The 18299-nt window shown below is 37.2% G+C and overlaps 1 protein-coding gene across 8 annotated transcripts in view; it reads left to right on the top strand.

Moving 5' to 3' along the window:
* The first annotated feature begins 1383 nt into the window (after positions 1 to 1383).
* The window catches only part of SYTL4 (synaptotagmin like 4), a 59784-nt gene continuing 42868 nt past the window's right edge, over positions 1384 to 18299 (top strand). For 4 of the 8 annotated variants that reach the window (XM_016131505.2, XM_016131498.2, XM_016131501.2 and 1 more), the window contains exon 1: positions 1384 to 1503. The gene's annotated coding sequence lies outside the window, so the exon portion shown is untranslated. Of the gene's footprint in view, positions 1504 to 2384; positions 2437 to 2683; positions 2763 to 18299 lie in introns of all 8 variants that reach the window. The other 4 variants (XM_036226640.1, XM_016131502.2, XM_036226638.1 and 1 more) reach the window with 2 other exon arrangements.

Raw genomic sequence — 18299 nt, 5'->3', positions numbered from 1 at the left:
TTAGAGATGTGGCCATATAAATGGTAATAAAAGCCGAGTGAGCGAAAGACATCACTTAGGGAAAGAGTGTATGTAGCTTAGCCATGAGAATGTATGGCTTTCAGAGGTTAAATACCAGAGTGGAATCTACAAAGTAGACTGAGGAAAGAGCAAAGGGGTAGGAGGAAAAGCAGAAGAGTATGGTGTCATAGATACCACAGGAAGACTTTCAAGGAGGAGGAAATGGTTAACAACATTACAATATAGGGGAGAGGTCAAACAAGATAAGGACTTAAAATGCTTTCTTTCTTTTCTTTCTTTCTTTCTTTCTTTCTTTCTTTCTTTCTTTCTTTCTTTCTTTCTTTCTTTCTTTTTCTTTCTTTCTCCTTCTTTTCTTTCTCTCTTGAAACAGAGGTCATTGGATGGGTATCATGTTGAGCACAGTTTCAGTGGAGTGTTGGAGAAGGAAGCCAAACTGCTGAGTGAGAAGTTAGGGAATGGAAATTGCAAATGTATCTGTAAAGTGCAATTTCAATAAATTTTCTCATGAAGAGGAGCTGGAGAGGTACCTAGTGTATAGGGAGAATATTTTTTAAGATGGCAGAGACTTGAGGATGTTTATCTGCTGATGACAGATGAGAGCGACTTAAGCATGGTTAATGGCTGATGAGAAGAAAGGAAGAAGAGAGAGAGGAATCTAGAATTACTTTGTAGATATAAATATTTTAAGGTCTATCGATATGTATTGCTCATATGCTTTATCAAAGGGTTTTTAACCAAAATACACTCTTACCAGCAATTATGAGACAGCTTGTCTGGTGGCTATTTTGTCTTTAAATGTTATACAAACAAACAAAACAAAAAACCTTTACTAAAGAACCTCATTATTATTCTAATTTACTCTTTGATTAATAGTGAGTTGAATGTTTTACCCAGTTGTGTCCACTTGTGTGAATTTAGTCTATGTTCTTTGCCCCAAACTTTTGTATTTTAGACAGACACTTTTCTTTGCTGTAAAAGGCCTAAAGTCAAAGGATGAGAAGGGTATCATATTTTATCTTCCCAAATTATATGGTCTAGAGTCTTCATCTCCCTAAAGGTATAGGGCGGTTTGACAACTTTTGGGTCAGCTGAGAGGAAGAGGCAGGTGATTTATCATCAGAGAGAGTGACCACAGATGAAAGTGAAAAGGGGCTCAGGACTTGTCTTAGACCCCTATCCTTAGTCTTCAAGCTGCCTTTCCTAACCTAGGAGGGCATCCCGCCAGAGCCTTAAGGCTTTGGCTTCCAGAGCTCCTCTTGGGGTAGTGCGGTCCCCTATTAAGGAGTCCAGAGCGCTGTGCGGCCCCTTTAAGAGTCCAGCTCCTCCCCGCTCCAGGGAAAGTTTCAGCTTTTTCCGCCTCCCTGGAGGGTGAGAAGGGCCGGCCGCCGAAGCGGGGTTGCGGTCTTCCTGGAGCCTTAGACCCTGCCCTGAATCCGGCACTAGGACGTCTCGCCCTCTCGTGGCACCTGTTGCAGGTGACAGGTAGGTCCGGGGTCAGAGGCCGCCCCTTTGCCATAGGTCCGGGACTCCTCCCGGGCCCCCAGCCCATTTTCGGTGCCTAAGCGTCCCCACCCCCATCTCAGGAACCTGCGCCCCTCCCTATCCCCTTCCGCTTTCCCAGTCTCTCCTGTCCCCTTCTGTTTGTCTGCCTCTCAGGACCGCACCCCACTACTCCTTGACTCCCGTCTGCTTGGGGAGGTCCTTCCCCGCCAGTTTGCTTTCTCCTGGGCCCCTTCCTTGGCCCACCCGTCGCTAACGAGGGCTGTGCCCCTCTGTGTCCCCTGTGACGCCTCAGGCAGAGTGGCCAGCTTTTCCCGCCTGCAGCAGCTGATGCACCTCCAGACAGCCGGCCCTGGGGACGGGAGTGGGGCTGGAGCTACTAGCGGGAACTGCGCCCTAGGAGGCGGCGAGTCACCTTTTTGCCGGTTCCTCTCGCAGCACCCGGCCGTCGCGCGTGGTCTCGGCGCTGCGCTCCTTCTGGACCTCGGGCGGCGGCGTCTTCCCTGGCCTCAGCCGGCCTGTCACGGGTAAAGGCTGCGGGCCAGTTGGCCCCAGTTCTGCCTCAGTGGGCTCCTTCTGCGCTTGGGGCAGGGGACTCGGCTGTGTGCTCTAGAGCTGAACTGCTTTATCTTGCCACCCTGAAAACAGGCTGCGGGGGATTTGTTCCTGGAGCATGGTCCTCAGAGCCCTCAGAAAGGGCACAGAACACTTCTGTATTCTATGATGGTTTGTAATGGGGCAGATGAACTTCTCCAGCCCTTAACATTGAATGAAATGGTTGGTTTTTGGTGAAGAAATCATTTGGTGAGCATTCTCGTAGCTTGAACAAATGATCTTTTCTCATTAACTTTTTCTTCCCCCAGTACTCTGCTTCTTCAGGACCAGAGGGCCTACCATTCCAGAATACAGCTTTTGGTAGGGTTGGCCCTAGACCTTGAACATTTATGGTAGAAATCAGTCTTCAGTACATCCTTAACTTCCTATTTTTAACTGGCTTTCCCACCCCACCCCCTGCTCTTTCAGCTCCCCACTGCCATCCCTGATAAATTCATTAATATTAAGGTATTAATGACCTAATATGTTTACCAGCTGGTTTGTGGGGGGAATAATGTCTAGTGTAAAGAGATGAGACCCTGAGGAAGTCTTTTTGTTGTTGTTGTAGTTATTATTTTGCAGTACCTGCTGGAAATCCTAGTAGAAAAGACCACCAACTTGGCTTGTGAGACTTTTCCTGGCAGGAGGTGAGCATTTCTGGTAACACAATTTCAGAGTAGTGAAATGGAGTTTGGAGGTATAATTGGTCTGTGAGTGTATGTAGCATTATGGTTGGTACTTTCTGAGCTTTTACCCTTAAAGGCTGATACTGATAATGGTTGTTAGAATCCGCTGAGCCAGGTGCTATGATGAGTTCTTGACATACTTATCTCATATAACTCTCATGATAACTCTGCAGTAGACACTGCAATTATAATTGTGTTATGATGAAAAGGAGACGTCGAAAGGTTAAGTGCCTTGCCCCAAATCACCCAAGAGATGAGGATCATCTGACTGCACAGCTGTGTTCCTATCCCCTGTCACACCACCTCTGTTGTTTTAGATGTTAGGAACACTAAATATCTCCCGAGTGAGGAATGAGTGATTAAAAATTTCCCTTTCAAGCTGAAGCATAAGTTTTGGTCCTTCACTCCAGCCTGAATGCACTGCAGAAGCTTGGGACCACTTTCCTCACTGGTATCTTTACCCACTTTACCACTTCCAACAGGGGCCCAGTTCCCACGTTGCTGTTATAAGTACACACCCCTGAGTGTAACCACCTGCCTGAATGAAACCTCTGGGGCTTCTAGCTCAGTATTAGTAATTGTTCTGAAGTTAGGACAAGGTAACTCTGGATTCTCGGGATGTATGCCTGACTCAACTTCTTCCTATCCTGCTGGCTAGGGGAGAAATGAGGATGTGGTATGGGATAAGGATTTCCCAACAGCCAGGCCAGAGAGACTGAGGGGGAAATGTTTGCTTATTTTATCATAGGATGGATGGAGTACCTTAAGCAGGGACAGTCCAAGAGAAAATATCCTCCCTGATGTGATCTCTTGGCCTTTGCTCAAACTGTTTTTTCCCCTGAAAAGATTACTTACCACCCATGCCCACTCCGCTGACATTAATTACTATTCACCTAAAAATTTCCCTCCTTTGGGAAGCCTTTCTAAACACAATTCCTTCCTCTAAGCAGAATTACTAGTTATCCTGTGTCCTAAAGCACTTTGTTTTCACCTCAGGAAAGTCTTTAACACTTCTCTTAGCTGTTTTTTCCACCTGGAAGGTTGTAACCTCTTTAAAGGCAAGGTCTGAATCTTGGAGCTCTCTCTATCTTAAGCATAAGAAATTAACAAATATTTGTGTCAAGAACTGGGGTCTGATGATGGTAGAATTGAAGTACAAAAGACACTTTTTTGAGGCACTTGAAATCCGACAGCTAGGAGTTTGTACTTAAATGTCACTTCAGTGAGGCCTGCCCTACCCATCCTGTTTAGACTTGCAACCCTTCCCAGAATATTCTGTGCCCCTTCCCTACCTTATTACTCTAATGTAACATATTGTGTATTTTATTCATTTTTCTTATTGTCTATCCCTCTCCCCTCTCCATAATTTAAGTTCTATGTGGGCAGGGATTTCTGTCTTTTATTCACCAGGGGATCTCAGCATCCATAACCATACCTGGCACATAGGTGCTTACTAATATTTGTTCAATGAATTAATTAATGGCATTACCATTCTAGGAATTGGCACTCATTTGTGCTCTCCTGGAACTGAAGCTAAGTGTTAATCATCTGTCACCCTATAGCTGCAAGGTTGCCCTGGGTCCAGTTCTAAGTTTTCCTTTTTACTGAGTTTTCCATTTAAATTACATTCCTGATGATAACTTTGACCTAGTTGGAAGTACTTCCTCTTTCTCTTAAGGCATGAGTCTCTGGATGGAAACTTCTGAAGGTTAAAGTGGAAATGTAATGATGGGATGCTTCTTATGGCTAGAAAGGGAGGGTGGTGTGGATTATCAGATGTCTTGATACATTTTAGGCATTTGAAGAGCTAAGTAAGAAGCTGGGGAAAGTTACTGTACAATAGAGAAGTGAACAGCCCAAAAGAATCAAAGATGCCACAAATTAAGCTTCTGGTCTCAAGTCATCCTTTTAGCCTATTAAGCATGACATAGTTATCGGATTATTGACTTTATGGAAAAGCCATTGCTGAGTGCTACTTGTGTAGTACTTGAAACCGCTATGTAACCTAAAAGAAAAAAAAGTGCTATTCTGCTTAAATGTGTTTTGAGATATTCAGAAGGAAAAAAGGGGGCTAGAATTCTTTAAAAAGACAGACTTAGAAGGAATTAGGCACTTGATATGGTGGTAAATATGTGATTCTTCACCATTTGTTGAAAACTTCTGTGAAACTCAAATTTGTACAAAAAATTTCTGCTCAGCCTTCTCTTTTACTAAATTTATCTCCCCAAACTCTGAACGCTGGAGTCCCCAGCACTAAGTCCATGAACTTTTCTCCATCCGAAATCTTCCTACAAACACTCATCCAGCCCCTTGGTTTTAAATACCATCTATCTATATACTCATCACTTCCAAATTCTGACCCAAGCCTTTCTTTTAAGCTACAGCCTCAAACATAAGATGGCCAAAACAGGACTCCTGATTCCTGTCACATCCCAAGCCCCTTCCCTCAGCTTCCTCTCAGTAAAATGGCACCAGCATCCACTCAATTGCTCAAACGAAGAGCCTAGGGTCACCCTCTATTCCTTTCTTTCTCTCATTCTCCAACATCCAATTCATCAGCCAGTCCTGTTGACCTGAACTTCCAAGTGTGTCATATATTCTGCCACGTCTCCTTCTCCTTTGCTTATCACCCTAGTCCAAGCTGCCACAAGGTTGTACTAATCATCTGTGTACAAGTCTCAAAGATGGATAGAGATATAAGAATACACAAAAATATTTATGTGGGATAGCTTTCTAGTAGGAGAATTGTTAGGTCAAAAGATATGTACATTTAAAAATGTGAGTAGGCCCTACCAAAGTGACATCCAAGAGGATTTATACTGACACCATTGAGAGTGCCTTTCCTCATGCCCTTGCTGAGGATGGACAATCTTTTTAATTTTTGCCAATGTGATAGGTAAAAAAATAGTATCTAACAGATTAAACTTGTATTTCTCTGACCACTGGTGAGTCTATCTTTTCATGTGTCTTAGCTATTTATATTTTTCCTAGGACTTACTCCTTAATATCCTTTGTATATTTTTTCTTTTGATTTATATATTTAATTTGTAAGAACACTATATTTATTAGAGATATTCACCCACAGCCCATTATATAGTACATGTTTTTTTTCTCTCTAGTCTGTTATATGTCATAACTTTGTTCATGTTGTGTACCCCTCTTGAAATCAGATAAAACACACTATAAAACATTTAAAAAAAAAACATGTTCATTAGATTTGGCAATTAGGAGGTCAGTGATGACATCGGTGCAACAGGAATAGAGAAGGCATATTGTAGAGGGTTGGGAAGTGAGCACTGAGGACTGATAAGGAATATGGAATACACTTCGAAGGGGCTTGGCTATGATGGGAAGGAGAGTGTTTCTTATAGACAGTAGCATGCAAAGGACAATAAAATGCTGTTAATTTTATTTTGTTTTAAATATAGGAGAGGCAGCCCATTTGTGTTTAGATGGCATAGAATTTGATGGTGCAATGTCACTGAGAAAGCAGGAGGATGGGAGCTCCAGAGTGAAAGACATGAAAAGATTGGCCTTGGAGAAAGGGAGGTGGCTTTTTTACTGAGACAGGAGGGAAAGCGGGCAGGATTGGTGAGGCTATGGAGAAGGAAGGAACTGTCAAACAATAGGATTTTGATAGTTGCCCCCTGTCATGAGAGTGGTGAGCATTTGAAATAGCATTTGAGAGGGATGGAGAGAGGAGCTCTTCAGAGGTATATCATCCAGATTGCCACATCATAGTGAGCTGAGAAAAACTTGGATAATTTGAATGTGTCTCCACTCCATCATGAAACCTGTATCCATTCTCTCCAGCAGCAATCATCTTCTCAGGTGTAGAAACAGTGTGGACAATCTAGTTTGGGTATTTTTCTGGGTGACTGTGATAGAAATACAAGAGGGCAGGAGCTTAGACACTGCTAGCAGAATAATTCAAATGGTGGACCCACCATGGCTTTCATATCTGTGATATCTAAACCTACCTTGAACTCAAGTAATTCTTAAGACATAGAAAATTTTCATGGCTTCTAGACTGTTTCTTATTTGTACCTGTATCAATTCAGGCATCAGAATAGCATTAGTATCAGTGTCTTTAAACTATTGCTTGCAACTTATAAGAAAGCCTGGGTTGATTTACTGAGGGCCTACAATGTGCTAGTGGAGAAGAAGATAGATAATGGCTTTTTTAAATGAAACTTATTTCAGCAGGGGAGATATGTGTTGAACAATGTATCACATGATCAATAATTTAATCACAATTGTGCTAGTTCTAGGAAGTCAGTATTTTTTGTTAGTTTTTTAGAAATCACATTGTCACTTTACTTTCTCCAGCAGGTTTTACCAATTTACATTTTCCAATAAAGTATAAGAGTATCTCCTAAATCCTCCTTCTTTAAAATTGAATATTTAAAAAAAATTACTGAACTTATAGGCCAATATAAAAACAAAATCTTATTACCAGTAGGAGTGAAACTTTTACTTTTCTACATCTATTGGCCATTTGATTTTCCTCCTTCAAGAATTATCTGTTCATGCTCTTTGTTTATTGCATACTTATCTCTTCTTGTTTTTAGTACGTCTGTCTTTCCATGTTTGAAATAATTAATCACCCTTCCTTTTCTCCTCCCTTAGCTCTGGAAACACTAAAATAGATTTTACCCAGTCTCTCCGGCCATTCCATTTTGATTTCCTTTGAACTTCTTTCTTGCCTACTTTGGAAATGTTGGTGTGCTTAGGGATCTGACTTCATTTTCATTATTTGACCCAATAAAAAATAACATATAAGTCTTCTGTTCTCTCTACATACCATTTCCCAGAGGTGACAATATTAAATCTGTATCTCTTTCCAGACATTTTCCATGCCTATATAAATCTTTCCTTCCTTCAATCTTTCCTTCCTTCAATCTTTCCTTCCTTCCTTCCTTCCTTCCTTCCTTCCTTCCTTCCTTCCTTCCTTCCTTCCTTCCATCCATTCACCCACCCTGTCTACACTTAAATGTTAAGAAATGCAAATGGAATCATAATATCTGTTTTGTAGTGTATTGTTAACTTAGTATTTGTGGTTAGCTTTCAATGCCAGGATATATAGAACTACCTCTGTCTTTAACAGCAGAATAGTGTTCTATTTTATGTATGTACATAATTTATTTAATCAGCTTCCTATTGATAGATGTTTAAATTGTATCTTTTTTCTGCTGGTTCAAACATTGAGCATTCTGATGATATATATTTGTGCATCTACTTGAGTAAGATAAGTTTTTCAAAATGAAATGGCTCCATCAAAAACGATCAGTGGAGCTAAAGATTCAGAGAGATCTAGGAAGATAAAGATTGACTATTGTCTGTTAGATTTAGAAAGTTCTTTATGATCTTAGAGGAATTTCAGGAGAGTGGGGAGTGGAATTCTAGACTTTGGTGGACTGAGAAATGATTGGCGACATCAGGAAGCAGAGGTAGTGAATATATACAATTAGTTAGAAAAATTTGTTTCTGAAGATAGGGGAAGGTTTGAAATCCAGGGAAGATTTTTATATATAGAGAGGAGGGACTTAAATATTTTTAAAGGATGATGGGGAGGAAGGGATGATTGATACAAGAAGTCTTTACACAGCAAAATCCTTATGTCATATGGGAAAGGATCCAGAATGAGGTGGAGGGATTACCCTTAAACAAGAGAAAGGGCGTTTGTGTTGGGAAGAACAAAAACTGAATAGACATAGATGAAAATAAGTTTATACATTTGGAAGCAAGAACTTGTCTGAGGGCATTTTTATTTCTCTATGATGTAAGAGGAAAGATCATCCTCTTAGAGCAGGGGTTGAGGTGGGGCATGTTTGGGTTAGAGATTTGAGATGCTTGAGGGAGGTTCAAAATAGTTATCACGGTGACCAGGGGAGTAAACTAGGAGCAGGGACGCATACTTGGAGTGTCAGGCAGTGTTAAGGTAAGCTTGTTGACCAAGAATTCATATTGGTAATAATCCATCAGATTGTGATTTTTATTTTCTTCAGTAGATCTCAACAGTTGGCTCTTCTAGGGTTATGTTTTCATTAGATATTTGCAATGAAAATTTGGGTTATTGAAAATATTGACAAGAGTGCAGTTGAGACAATAGAATCCATATTGTCTAGGAAAGGAAGTAAAGAGAAGAAGGAGATGACAGGGTGAAAGTAGAAGGTCTATGGAAAGATGAACCCACCCCCATGAGGGCTGAGAACCCATGCGAACAAGCTAGAAGGTTAGGAGGTTGTAATCAGAATGGAATATTTGAATTAATAATATCAAAAGTGGAGAAGTCCTGAGTGATAAGGTTTTGGGTGTGGTTGAATGTGATATGTGATATTTTTGATGCCAGCTCATTCATTCAACAAACATTTATTGTGCACATATTATATATAGATAGTGCTCTAGGCACTGAAGTTACAGGGATGGACAAAATAAAGTCCCTTCTCTCATGTGGCTTACTATCTAGTGAGGGAGATTATTCATTTTTATAAGATAAAAGAGCATCCTCCTTGATATGCTGATTACTGAATTCATAGTTTTATTTAGAAATAATAATAATAATAATAATAATGTCAAATATTTACATATGTGGGGCTAGGAAAGTCTATCTAGACATTTTGAGTGCCTTACTTTATTGTAAGTTATATTAACTGACTTATGAAAATTCCTACCTACTCCCCCCTTAGAACTTTTTAGGGTACTTTCATATGCTGTATCAGAATTGAAAATAAAACACACACACACATAAATGCATACATACATACATACATACATACATACATACATACATATAATTTGGACATTTAAGCAATTTGAAATTTTTTACACTTTAGTATTTTTTTAATATTAGGATATTGCTTCTAGCTGTAGACCAGATGTTGACAATGCATATACTAATCTTGATGTAATGTGTAAAGTAATTATGGTTGAACAGGTAGTTTAGGAGGGAAAAAGGGCTTATGATATGTTAATATTTTACTTTTATTTTATTTTCTCCAATCTATACCAACTCTTCTGTGTATATATATTCATATATATATATATATTTTATTAACATTTTAAAAATAAATGAACATTTATTTTATATCTTATTGCCCTTAAATAGCACCTTAAAATTATCTGCCACATATACTGTTCAATTTAGGTTCGACTACAGGTTATTGGATTGTGTTTAAGGTTTCTGTGGCCATAGCTAGATCACAGCATCCATAAAAATGAAAAAGAAACCAAATGCATGAAATCACAGTTATGTGTGAACATGGCTGGATTAGCCACGTACCATCATGATTTCTCTTTTAAGGGGGCTGTGTGAGTGATTTTTAGGTTACATGGCCTGCAAGAAAGAATTAGATGGTAGCTAGAGTTTGTTTAGAAATTCCCACCATCTGTGACCCTAGCAGGAGAAGAGGGTCTTCTCTGTGGGGTACTGGTTTATCGAAACTTGTTGACCAAAGAAAATGGTGTTCCACACAGTGATGAGGCTTAGCATTGAAAAATGCCAATGTATTGGCTCTTCCCAGACTTAAAAAAAATGTTTTGCGCATATAAATGACCTGGATTTTAAAATATTTTGTTCTTTTAGTTGGGAATTTTTGATCTTTTTAAGCTTTGAGGCTCTTAAGGAAAGGGACTTGGACAACCTCATGGAGCTCTTGTGAGCCTGCCTGGCTCATGTGAGAGGAAGCTACAAGTGTAAGTCTTGCAAGCTGGAAAGCCAAATGGGATTTGTCTTAATATATGTGTTTATCTTGCTGCCAAAGGAAGTTTTTATGATCTTTTTTACTTCTATGTACCACATTTATGGAGATCTGCTTTCTAGGATTAGTGGTAGGTTTAAGATACCGAGAGTTGCCGAGGAGCAGGTAAAAAGTGTGAAATCATGAAAATAACACCACATATCCATGTATCCAAGTAACCAATTTGCAAGAGAAATATATAAAGACATCCAGCTTCTCTCTTGGATTCATTTCCGAAAAGTATATATTATATACACTGGGAATTTCTTCAAACTATTTTTGGACAGAATTTAGTGTTGAAAGTTAACTATATGGATTCAATTTGGAGGAAATTGTCCACACCTATGATTCTAAGAGCTAACAAAAAAGGTCATACTTTAATTATAGTTATTCCCCTACCCCATATGCTCATACAATCCTTGAAAAGGAATGCCCTAGATAGGAAGAATGTGTCTTTTTTCATGTGTAGATTTGCTCTGAATCTATTGCACATTATTGCTTGGAGAGGTCAGGGGACTGAGAAAGTAAGCTGGACTGAGGGCCTCTCACAGGTTCATCTGTTATTAGTTGAGGACTTTTTAAAACCTCTGCCTCTAGTTGCTAAGGGTACGGTATTCTCCTTTCCAAATATCACCATGTATGAGCAATATTTTCAGAATCTGAAGAGACTGTATAGCATAGTGGTTAAGAGCTTGGACTCTGGTACCAGACTGCCTGGGTTAAAAAATTAGACTATCAGTTATAGGGTATATGATCTTGGGCAAGTTATGTGCTTGATGTGTGCCTCACTTTCCTAATTTCTAAAATGTGATAATATAGTATCTATCTCATATGTGATTGTGAGGACTAAATGACTCCATGTATGTAAAGTGCTTAAAAAAGTGCATGGTACTTAATAAGCATTATAGAAGTGTTAGCTGCTTTATTCTCCTCCCCTTCTCCCTTATCATAATCATCATCATCTTAAAAGGAGCTAAAACTCGAAATGTCTCAGTATATGCAAAGTCCACTTTTGTAGAACCTATTTTGAAAGGGATCATGTGGGCAAATGAAACAGTGCAACACCAAAATCAGAATCTTGTAAAATTGAGAGCTAGTTACAAATTTCTTATTGTTAAGGGGAAATAAAAAGCTTGGCTACCATAATACTTTTGAATGTTCCCAGTGTGAGCAGGCCTGGGCACACTGTCTGAGGCATGGATGTGCTCCATGGGTGGGCTTATGGGGGTCTAGACCCAAGTTGACCACTGGGAAGCCTCAGTTTCCCTTTGGTTTTGGAGCCTTGATTTTGAGTGCTTTTTCCCAACTCTTGTTTTTGATCCTATTTTTAAATGCTATGCTATTTTATTATGTTTTATGTATCTTTTTAAGTCACTTTAAATATTAAGTATCTTATAAGCTGACCATATCTAATTACTAACATTTGTTTAATATTTATGCTTATCTGCCTTTCTATGCAGAGAGGGGCAGTGGCTTTTCATCTGTGCAAGAATACTGATTAGATTTCTCAAATTTCATAGTAAGATGTCAAAACAGACATATGCTCATGTATTTTCCAAAGCATATGGTTGGTAATAATTAAAATTAAACAGCTACCAATATTGGTTGCTTATTCTAGACCAGGCACTATTCTGTGCTCTAACTCATGATGTATACTTGAATCATCACAGCCTTAAGCAGGAGCTCTTATTGTTAAACACTGTTTTACAAATGCAGAGACTGAGATTCAGGGATGTTGAATAACTTGCCTATGGTCACATAGCTAAAAAGTAAAGAAGCTATGATTTGAACCCAGGCAGCCTGGCCCCAGATCCAGTGTTCATAGGCACTATTCTATGCTATACTGCTCTTGATTACAAATCTAGCATATCAGAACTCCAAGTCCTAGAAGAACATTCACAGGTCCTGCAGATTGTACCTCAGTGTTAGGTTTTCAGTATGCCCCTTTCCATCTCTGCTACCACTGCCTTGTACTTTGTGTTCTCATCCTCTTCCCTCTGAATTTACACCACAGCCTCCTCAATCTATGTTCTGCATAATTGTTACAGTGATCTAACACACCTTTGTCTAACCTAGAACTTTTCAGTGGTTCACATTGTCAAAGACTAATTAGCCATGTTTCTGAGAATAGCATATCAAGCTCCTCTGCCCATGTGATATGATCCCCACCTACCTCTCACATCCTCCCTTACAATTTACTATCCATAATCACTGCCTGCTTGGCCCCACCGCATTACTTTATGCCTCCATGCTTTTGTAAATGTTGTCCACTCTACCTGAATAATCAACTGGTACACATTATTTATAACCAGTTCATGTGTTACTGTTGGTATCTCTTTCTAGTCCCCTTTCCCCAAGGTGGAGTAGGTACCCAACCTTGGTATTCTCATAATACTCTATATGTATATTTCTTTGGTTACCATGTTCTTTTATGATTATGTATTTAAGTATCTCCTTTGATAGACCATGAGCTCTTTGTGGGCAGGGTCTGTGCATTATTTTTTTGTCCTTAGCCAGCTAGCACAGCCTTTAGCACATAGTAGGCCTTACTAACTAGTGAATATTCTGTTAACAGTGCAGAATGTAGAACTCCAGGTAAGGAAAAGTACGATTTTGAAGGCCTTAAACCACAGAGACATTCAGAGATTACTACCAGGACAGCAGAGGGAAGTTTCAAAGAAGAATTTCTTGGGCCAGATACATTTACATTATTCAATCCAGGAGCCAGAAGGCGTTCGGGGGATGGGAGTGGGGATCTATATCCAAAGAGAACTTGGAAAGACCTGAGAAACCAGAGTTAACAGCTTTGTAATTTGAATCCACCTTAAATTTGTCTGAGTAGCTTGGATTAGACATTTAAGACACATTTTGATAAAAATATTTAAGGTCGTTTACTTGGAAGAACATCACCCTAAAATTGGAAGGAGCAGTTGATAAAATAACCAACACAGCATCCCAATGTAAACATTTTATTGACTATCAGCAATGTTGCATGCTCGCTCAGCTATTACGGACCAGAAAGATGTTATCAGTAGGTGCCTTTGTGCGTAGGTGGCTGGATCCAAACAAGGATTTAGAGAAGGCTGCATCCCTAGAAACTTTCTCTTCTACATGGAGTCTTTTTTTTTAAGTTCTACACACTCACCACAAAATCTGTATTTTGTCTCACTTTTTCTATGCACTAGAATCCACTCTGTTTTACCCTTAGATTTATAAAATAGTTTTTTTTTCCCCAAAGAAGGCTGGATTTTCTTAGCCTTTAGTGTTATGCTTCACCCATGTTTTAGAAGCCCACACACATAATAGGTATTAATTCTGACAGTGCTTTAGATCAGTCTGCTTCAGATACTGTAATTGCCTTAGTCACAATTAGTTAATAGAGTCCACTTTGGAATGAACCTTATGGAAGCACAAATCCTTATTTATTATGCTGCCCTATCTGCATCAGGGCAACTGCTTAACAGTTACCAGAATGACCTATTCTTTCCCAATTAACATCATAACTGTAAGGCAAGCAGAACCACCATAATATATGGTAGTTTGTAAGACTGTTTTCCCTCACCTTCCTTTAATCAAAGGGTTTCCCAACATTTTTTGATCAGTCTTCCTTACCACCAAAAATTTTGATCAACCCAAATATACATAGCTTTATTTTTAAACTATATATTTACCACTGTGCTAATTATATATTATAAAGCTTTCACGAAAATGAAGAAGGATGAAACCTAAAACTAATATAAAATAATACTGAATATCAAAAAAGAAGGATGAAAGATGAAGTGAACACTATTTAAAATTAATTTTGATATTTATTATTGGTATAATAACCTTTTGTCTCATTTCGATGACAGCAGAGACATTGTGTGCTTCATTTAAACAAAAGTTTGGTTTATGATAAAAATCTTTAAGGTCTCATTCTAAGTTTATTTTTATACCTGATTTTAATGACTGTCATAGCTGAAAAAAGATAGCTCACAAAACACATACATGTAAAAATAAAAGAAATACATCATTGGATGTACTCACTAAATAATGATATTTGTATTATAGTCCCAGGAAACAGTTATACAAACGTTTTGGTGCTGTTCTGTCTTCCCTGTTCTGAGCATGCTCTTTTCACATTTTTGACAAATGGTTCAAAAGTCACCGAAACTCTTCATTTGGAAGAGTTGCAGGATAAAACACATCTTTTAGGCAACATAATTAAAAATTAATTGAATCACTTTTTTTTGGATTCCCCATATAAGTGAATTCATATGGTAATTTTCTTTCACTGTGTGATTTATTTCACGTAGCATAAAAAACCAAGCTCACAGATACAGTGTACAGAGTATTGGTTGCCTGAGGAGGTGGCGTGGGGATAGATGAAATGGGTGAAGGGAGTCAAAAGGTACAAACTCCAGTTATAAAATAAATAAGTCATGGGGATGTAATGCATAGCATGGCTACTATAATTATTTTATACTGTATTGAATATTTAAAAGTTGCTGAGAGTAAATATCAGAAAACCTCATCACAAGAAAAAAAACATTTTGTAACTATGTATGGTGATGAATATTAACTAGACTTTTGCAGTTATCATTTTGCAATATATGCAAATATTGAACCATGTTGTACACCTAAAACTACAATAATGCTGCATGCCAATTATATCTACATAATTAAATAGTAATTAAAATGTTTTCAAATCTACTCTCTTAGTTATTCTTTATGGAAAAAAATCTTTGACATAAAACAACATTTTACTGTTTGAATGAATTTTAAGTCTCCTACTGCCTTATAGGTATTCTAGGATTGTAAAACTATTGATTAAGAGGTAAGGGTTGCATTTTTATCATGGGATTATGTGATTTCTTACCCTACTTTCTTAATTTTCTGTGTCTTCTAAATTTAAAAACAATACATCTGTTAAATTACTACATTTGTAATTAGAAACTATAAAGCCTATTAAAAAGTAAAAAAAGAACTTATAATTAGAAGGTTTAGTTACATTTACTCTTAAAAATTTTTTAAAAACAATTTTATTGAGGTATTAGTTACATACAATTTGATAAAATTTGACATCTATATTTGCCATGAAACCATTACCAAAATCAAGATAGTGAGCAAAACCATCGCCTTCAAGTTTCCTTGTGCTATTTTGTAATCCTTCCTTTATGTCCCTCTCTATCCTATACCTCCCCCAAGGCAACCACTGATCTGTTTTCTGTCAGTATAGATTAATTTGCATTTTAAGAGTTTAATATAAGTGAAATTATGTAGTTTGTGTTCTTCTTGTCTGACTTTTTTCAGTCAGCATAATTATTTTGAGATTCAGTGATACTATTGTGTATGTGGGTAGTTCATTCCTTTCTATTGCCGATTAGTATTCCATTGTATAGTTATACCACAGATATACTACAGCATTTTTTAACCATGTACCTCTTGATAGACATTTATGTTATTTTTAGTTTTGGGTTATTATAAATAATGCCATTATTAGCAATTATATGCAAGTCTTTGCATTGACATATGCTTGTTTATTTCTTGGGTAAATACCTAAAAGTGAGAAGGCTGGGTCATATGGGAGATACATGTTTAACTTTTTGAGAAACTACAAAATTGCTGTTTTTCAGTTTGGTTGTACCATTTTTACATTCCCACTGCAGTGTATGAAAAGTTCCCATTGCTCTAAATCCTGATCAATATTTGGTACACTTAAAATCTTGGCCATTCTAATAAAGTGTAGTGGTATCTAATTGTGGATTTAATTTGCATTTCCCTAATGATTAATGATGTTGAGCATCTTTTCATGTGCTTATTTGCTATTCATATGTCTTCTGTGGTGATGTATTTGTTCAAATCTTTTGTTCACTTTTTAATTTTTTTATTATTTTTTATTAATTTATTTTTATTATGGTGACATTGGTTAGTGAAATCCAATAAGTTTCAGGTGTACAATTCAACAGTAAGGCATATATACATTGCATTGTGTGTTCACTGCCCATAGTTAGATTTCTTTTTGTCACCACATATTTGACCTCTTTTACCTCATCTGCCCTCCCCCTCCTTAAATCTGTTTTTTTTTTATTGTAGAGTTTTGAGAGTTCTTTATATATTCTAGATATAAGTTCTTATCAGATATGCTCTTTTCAGATATTTTCTTCTACTATGTAACTTGTCTTTTTATTTATTTTTTATCAGTATCTTTCAAAGAGCAGAAGTTTTTAAGTGTCATGAAGTCTAATTTATCCAGTTCTGGATCATGTTTTAGGTGTCATATCTAAGAAATCTTTGCATTTTTTGCATATGGATATCCAGTTTCTCTAGCACCACTTATTGAAAAGACTTATCATTTCTTCACTGAATTCTCTTGCGTGTTTTATCAAAAATCAAGTGACTATAAACATAAGGAATTTTTTCTGGACTCTATTCAGTTCTATTAATCTATTCTTCTATTTGTATGTAAATACCACACTCATTTGATTAGAGTAGATTTATAATAAGTCTTGAAATCAGGTTTTGTAAGTTTTCCATCTTGGTTCTACATATGTTTTGAACATTACAATATCTCACTATATATATATATATATATATATATATATATATATTTTGCTCAAAACAGACAATTATATATTTAAAGGAGATGTAAATAATAAGAAAAATATTTTTTACCAACATAGTTATCATTCCATGAGCTCTTCATTACTTTTTGTGGACCCATATTTCTTTCTATCTTGTAATATTTTTCTTTTGACTGAAGGATTTCTTTTAAGTTTTTATAGTACAGGTCTGCTGGTGATTAACTATTTCAAATTTTTCATGTTTGAAAAAGCTTTTATTTCACCTCAGTTTTTGAATGATATTCCACTGGGTTTAAAATTCTAGGTTGACAGTTTTTTTTTCCTTTTGGTATTTAGAGGTGTTCCAGTATCTTATCATTTGCATTATTTTCAGTGATAAATTTGCTTTTATCATTATCTATTTTCCTCTGTATGCCTGTCCCCCCAGAAGCTTTTTAAAATATATATATTTATTTATTTTTATTTTATTATGGTGACATTGGTTAATTAAATCCAATAAGTTTCAGCTGTACACTTTAACAATAAGGCATATATATAGGTATATGTATATATATATGTATACATATATACACACACACATACACAGTATATATATGTATATACACACACATATGTATGCATATATATACATATATATATATGTATGTATGTATGTGTGTGTGTATATATACATACACACACACACACACACACACTGTGTATTCAACTCCCATAGATTTCTTTCTATCACCACATGTTTGAATCTCTTTACCCCATCTACCTCGCCCTTCCCCCACCCCCTACCTTCTGGTAACCACTAGTCTGCTTTTAAGATTTTCTCATCTTTGGTTTTACACAATTTTACTATAGTATGTCATATGGTGTAGTTTTCTTTATATTTCTTGTGCATGAAGTTGATTGAACTGCTTGGGATCTGTGAGTTTATAGTGCTCACCAAATTTAGAAAAAAATTTGCCGTTATTTCCTCAAATATTTTTTCAATCCCCTAATTTCCTTTGGTGATTCCAACTACATGTATATTATGCAGCTTAAAGTTGTTACATGGCTCATTTGTGCTTCGTCCTCTTTTTTCAGTCTTTTTCTTTGTGTTTCATTTGGGTAATTTCTATTGCTATCTCCAAGTTCACTGATCTTTTCTATTACTATGTGCAATTTAATGCTAATCCCATCTTGTCTATTTTTCATCTTAGATATCG

Source organism: Rousettus aegyptiacus, unplaced genomic scaffold (assembly GCF_014176215.1).
Source record: "Rousettus aegyptiacus isolate mRouAeg1 unplaced genomic scaffold, mRouAeg1.p scaffold_m13_p_9, whole genome shotgun sequence".
NCBI classification, from domain to species: domain Eukaryota; kingdom Metazoa; phylum Chordata; class Mammalia; order Chiroptera; family Pteropodidae; genus Rousettus; species Rousettus aegyptiacus.
Note: the sequence above shows the minus strand (reverse complement) of the source record. Positions and strands in the feature narration are given on the sequence as shown.